General features: G+C 52.8%; 1 protein-coding gene across 9 annotated transcripts in view; it reads right to left on the minus strand.

The window, feature by feature from the left end:
• LOC139756091 (phosphatidylcholine:ceramide cholinephosphotransferase 2-like) overlaps positions 1-6,000 on the minus strand; it is a 396,755-nt gene that overhangs the window by 106,818 nt on the left and 283,937 nt on the right. The window contains exon 1 of one of the 9 annotated variants that reach the window (XM_071675134.1): positions 4,206-4,342. The exons of the other annotated variants lie outside the window; for them this stretch is intronic. The gene's annotated coding sequence lies outside the window, so the exon portion shown is untranslated. Of the gene's footprint in view, positions 1-4,205; positions 4,343-6,000 lie in introns of those variants that run through there. 9 annotated transcript variants of the gene reach the window in all.

Below are 6,000 nucleotides of genomic sequence, written 5' to 3' on the forward strand. Positions count from 1 at the left end.
TAGCTGCATGGGTTCCTCCCTCCTGTACGTAGTTGCATGGGTTCCTCCCTCCTGTACGTAGCTGCATGGGTTCCTCCCTCCTGTTCCTGGATCCCTCATACTATCACATCTCTTCAGTGTTGATCATTAAACTTCCTCACAGACGTCTGTTAACCTTGATCTGTCCTACGAGTGTTTTAACCCGTCCGTGGTTAACCTGGTTAGCGACGCGCCATCCCTCCACAATGCGTACTGACGACGCCCCTGGCTTGGTAGGCAAGGTCACAGCGGAGGGTGATCCTCACCTGACCTCATAGTCCCCCCCCAGAGAAGTGATGCTGGTGGCCCGACCGACGGCCGCCATGGTAATATATCTCCTATACCCGATGTTCGAGTAGAGACAGACCAGACCAGAGATGTTGACGTAAGTACAGATGACCTGACCCCTCTCCGTGAGAGCCGCCGCCCTCAGCTCACCAGCATGGAGAGAGGTCAGAGGAGCTGGCGACAGTCGACTTCGACGACCAGACCTTCAATTGGGCATCATTACATTTACCCTTGAGCACGACGGTACGGCCCTTAAGCACGACGGTACGGCCCTTAAGCGCGACGGTACGACTCAAGCACGACAGTACGACCCTTAAGCACGACAGTACGGCCCTTAAGCACGACAGTACGGCCCTTAAGCAAGACGGTACGACCCTTAAGCACGACGGTACGGCCCTTAAGCACGACGGTACGACTCTTAAGCACGACGGTACGACTCTTAAGCACGACGGTACGACCCTTAAGCAGGACGGTACGGCCCTTAAGCACGGCGGTAAGGCCCTCTGGCATGACGGCTAAGAACCCTTGGGTATGTTGGCCTTGCCTGCGACCTAACCCATACGGGTCAGCCTGGTCAAAGGCCCGGCCATGATAATCACCAAGGGTGGCAACGTCGGGGCGAAGACAGCTGGCGAAGAACACGAGTTCGAGTAGAGACGCCACTTCGATGTCTCCCTGTGTGAAGAACGGCTTTAGAAAAATAAAAAAAAAAAAAGCCCCTGTTATTCTTCCTAATGAGACAGTAGAAGCGTCATTAAGAGAAAACATGCTAATTATGCTAATTAGGTCACCCTTAATGAGAGAGAGAGAGAGAGAGAGAGAGAGAGAGAGAGAGAGAGAGAGAGAGAGAGAGAGAGAGAGAGAGAGAGAGAGAGAGTTATTGAGAGTGCATACGCAGCACCGTGGCTCAATTTCGAGAGAGAGAGAGAGAGAGAGAGAGAGAGAGAGAGAGAGAGAGAGAGAGAGAGAGAGAGAGAGAGAGAGAGAGGAGCCAATGAGAGTACATATACGCACCATCGCTTACTTTTAAAGCGACGAGAAAGATCAAAAGCAGTAAAGCAGACGGGTAGAGTCAAGCGTCTCCTTCCACACGATCTCTCTAATGAAGGAGGCGCGAGGCGAACGAAAGAGTCGCGAGGGAGGGGAGGGACACTGGTGGAAGCGAGTCGCACACCACACTCCAGCTGAGTCCGGAGCCAGGAGGAGGAGGAGGAGGAGAACGCATCGCCCTCCCTCCCTTGCTCTCTTGCCCCCTTTGCCGAGGAGGATTAGCCAATCACAACGAGGTGGACGAGTACAGCCAGCCAACCGCCCCGTGCTCGCTCGCGACCTAATGAAGCCACCAGCCAGATTAAGAGAGGCGTTGACACACACACAAAGATTGCGTCCTCTCAGATAACGTATGGTGTGTTACGTGAACCATGCCATGCATACCTCCATCAATACTAGCTCCAATGCCTCTCTTCTCTACTCGAATTCTTGTCTCTACTCCCAGTTCCTTTCTCTACTCCCAATTCCTGTCTCTACTCCCAATTCCTGTCTCTGCTCCCAGTTCCTTTCTCAACTCGAATTCCTTTCTCTGCTCCCAATTCCTGTCTCTACTCCCAATTCCTTTCTCTATTCCAATTCCTTTCTCTACTCGAATTCCTGTCTCTACTCCCAATTCCTTTCTCTATTCCAATTCCTTTCTCTATTCCCAATTCCTTTCTCTACTCCCAATTCCTCTCTCTGCTCCCAGTTCCTTTCTCAACTCGAATTCCTTTCTCTACTCCCAATTCCTTTCTCTACTCCCAATTCCTTTCTCTACTCCCAATTCCTTTCTCTACTCCCAATTCCTCTCTCTGCTCCCAGTTCCTTTCTCAACTCGAATTCCTTTCTCTACTCCCAATTCCTTTCTCTACTCCCAATTCCTTTCTCTACTCCCAATTCCTTTCTCTACTCCCAATTCCTTTCTCTATTCCAATTCCTTTCTCTACTCCCAATTCCTTTCTCTACTTCCAATTCCTTTCTCTACTCCCAATTCCTTTCTCTACTTCCAATTCCTTTCTCTACTCCCAATTCCTTTCTCTACTTCCAATTCCTTTCTCTACTCCCAATTCCTTTCTCTACTTCCAATTCCTTTCTCTACTCCCAATTCCTTTCTCTACTTCCAATTCCTTTCTCTACTTCCAATTCCTTTCTCTACTCCCAATTCCTTTCTCTACTCCCAATTCCTTTCTCTACTTCCAATTCCTGTCTCTACTTCCAATTCCTTTCTATACTCCCAATTCCTTTCTCTACTTCCAATTCCTTTCTCTACTCCCAATTCCTTTCTCTACTTCCAATTCCTGTCTCTACTCCCAATTCCTGTCTCTGCTCCGCCGCCTCACAGTACCTGCTGTACCACAGGTCTCTTCGTGAGTACTCTCCAGTTGGGGGATCGAACTACCAGTGTTCTCATAATCACGTGTAGCCTCGTCCACTGGATGGACACTACGACCGCTCTTGTCTCTTCTTATCGCTGCTAAAACAACAGATGAAAATCCAGACAACATTCAGAGATAAGACAAGAACAACATCCATCACCTATAATCAACACATGACGTGTGCGTGTGTGTAAAGTACAACGACACTTTCCCTCTAGCGTCTCTCTCTCTCTCACACACACACACACACACAAAGATGGCTTTCGAACATCCCTACTACTGCTACTACGTACGTACTCAACACGTACAGAATTCGTCCACCTTCAGGGAGCGTGCGTCCTTCCTCAGTCGCACGTGATGTATCAAAACCTGCTCACCCTCTCTGCTCCCGCTCCCTGGGGACAGCAGGACAGACCCGGTGTTCCCCCTCTCTGCTCCCGCCCCCCGGGGACAGCAGGACAGACCCGGTGCTCGCCCTCTCTGCTCCCGCCCCCTGGGGACAGCAGGACAGACCCGGTGTTCCCCCTCTCTGCTCCCGCCCCCCGGGGACAGCAGGACAGACCCGGTGCTCCCCCTCTCTGCTCCCGCCCCCTGGGGACAGCAGGACAGACCCGGTGCTCCCCCTCTCTGCTCCCGCCCCCGGGGACAGCAGGACAGACCCGGGATGGGGGGGGGGGGGGGTTCCCTCTCTCTCATAACACTCCCGCCGGAGATCAAAATCACCCTCTCCCCCAGCCGACGCTTGCGGCGCCCCGGGCGGTGAAACACGACGACGAAGGCACTGACGCAGGGAACAGGTAAGGTCGGCTGAGCAGGTACACGACGAAGGAAATGGCGTGATTAAAAAGGAAAAGAAAAGAAAAAAAATTGGGTGGAAGGAAGAGGGAGGAAGAGGAAGAGGAGGAGGAGGAGGAGGAGGAGGAGGAGGAGGAGGAGGAAGAGGAGGAGGAGGAGGAGCGTGATAACGCTGATTAAGACCAGAAGTTGTGACACCAGACGAGCCTGAGTGGGACCATGCCTCACCTACGACACTTGGGTCATTCAGTTACTCTGAGCTTATGTACATTGCGTCACGGCCGTCCACGACCTCACCCGTGGATATGGACCGGTTGTCTTCACGGGACGGTACGAAGACGACCGTCACGGCCGCCCAAGACATCATGTACCGTTGTCTCGTACATCCTGAGCTACTGTGACCACCGTAACAATCATCCTCGTCTCCTCCATGTGAAGAAGTCCTTGTGCTGTAATGATAACAACTCGTGGCTCCCGCGCACACAAACAAAGACGGACCCCTGATGAAGCAATGGTGCTGGAGCCGGGGGAGCACGTCAGTGTCTATCTCACGGCTTTACCCATACTGGACGGTCACACACACTCCGGTCACGGGACGGTCTGGTTCCGGTCACGGTACTAAGGGAGGGTGGCCACATCTTCCGTAATCAATACATTACAATCACATGTTCACTGATGTGGCTTTGCGAGTTCACATACCTTTCCCATCATCCGATTTGCATACGTGTGAATGGTTTTTTTTTTTTTAGGGGTGGATGCATGCAGCAAAAGTGTCAAGCAACACACGCTCCCACCACCACGGTAGTCCTCTCTCTTTCGAAGGACTGTGTAGTCTCCTCCTCCTCCTCCTGAAGGTGAATGGATCCTGGGGCTCGACGGCGCTCGCTCGTCTGGACACTTGACCCATACACACACACACACACACGTGCGTGTGGCTAGACCGCGAATGTGGCGTGGATGGCCCCTCACCCCCATCACAATGGGTTCCCCCCACCATTCCTCCCTCCCTCCCTCCCCGCCATCACCCATATACCGCGTACTGATAACTTATCATCAAATTCCAGATCTGATAATGTTAATCTTTAACCCACCCACCCTTTGCCCTTTGACCCCGACCCTAATGGATGTAGGTTAGATAATATAGAAGGCGATTACTTACATACTTAACGATTGAGTACTTATACACTTACGAGTCCTTGCGACTTGGTTATGCCGGGAGACGTAGCGCTCACCGCAGGTGAAGCTAAGGGGCAACAAAAAAAGGGGGCGAGTCGTGTGAGGCAGAAGGGAGAGGGAGGCTGTGTGTGTGTGTGTCTGGACGCCCCGAGTGCCAGCCAGCAGCCCACGCGTGGGTGAGGCAGGAGGGAGGCCAGCTCCCCGAGCCAGAGGGGTGAGACTCGACAGCCACTGAAGTGCGGTGGTGGTGGTGGCTGCTGGCTCACTGCGCCCCAGCCGTCAGTCATCCTTGCTGGACCAGGCTGCCTACTGAGAGAGAGAGAGAGAGAGAGAGAGAGAGAGAGAGAGAGAGAGAGAGAGAGAGAGAGAGAGAGGATCATGTCATTACGCAACGGTTGGTGACGGCGGGACTAATACGTAGCCACCCACCACCCACCACGACCCACCCTTCATACACCTCACCACAACCCACCACCACCCCCACGACCCACCCTTCACACACCTCACCACAACCCACCACCACCATCCACGACCCACCACCCTTCATACACCTCTCCTCTCCATAACCCACCACCACCACTCACGACCACCCTTCATACATCTCAACACAACCCACCACCACCACTCACGACCCACCCTTCATACACCTCTTCACAACCCACCGTTCATACACTTCACAACAACCCACCATCACTCACCACCCACCCTTCATACAACCTCACCACAACCTAACCACCACCACTCACGACCCACCCTTCATACAACCTCACCACAACCTAACCACCACCACCACCCACGACCCACCCTTCATACAACCTCTTCACAACCCACGACCCACCCATCTTTCATACCCCCCGACACCACAACACTAACACCACCACCACACGATAAAGCTAATCTAATGCCATCATGTCTGATATACGTTGTGTAAGTTCTTGGACGAGACCTTTCCTCTCTATCCTACAGTCTCGCCAAAATGTTACTTTTCACTCCAGGTGGAGTCCAAGAACACCCATCTATCTATCTATCTATCTATCTATATATATATATATATATATATATATATATATATATATATAGGCAAGCCGCCCGATTCCCGTGCAATAAGAGGCAGTCTGGCCAAGTGTTGCCCACCAGCCCCCCACCAGTCAGTCACACTGGCCACCAACACCTGCCCCACCACACAGCTGGGTCGTCTTGCACCGCTTGTCCCTCCCGCCAGGGGAGGGAGGAGTACGTGCCCTTCAGCCCGCCTGGCTGTAGTGATGATAAGCAGCTTCCCAGCGTGTCGTGTGCACCGCGTTCTTATCAGGGCATC

This window comes from Panulirus ornatus, chromosome 20, assembly GCF_036320965.1.
Source record: "Panulirus ornatus isolate Po-2019 chromosome 20, ASM3632096v1, whole genome shotgun sequence".
NCBI classification, from domain to species: domain Eukaryota; kingdom Metazoa; phylum Arthropoda; class Malacostraca; order Decapoda; family Palinuridae; genus Panulirus; species Panulirus ornatus.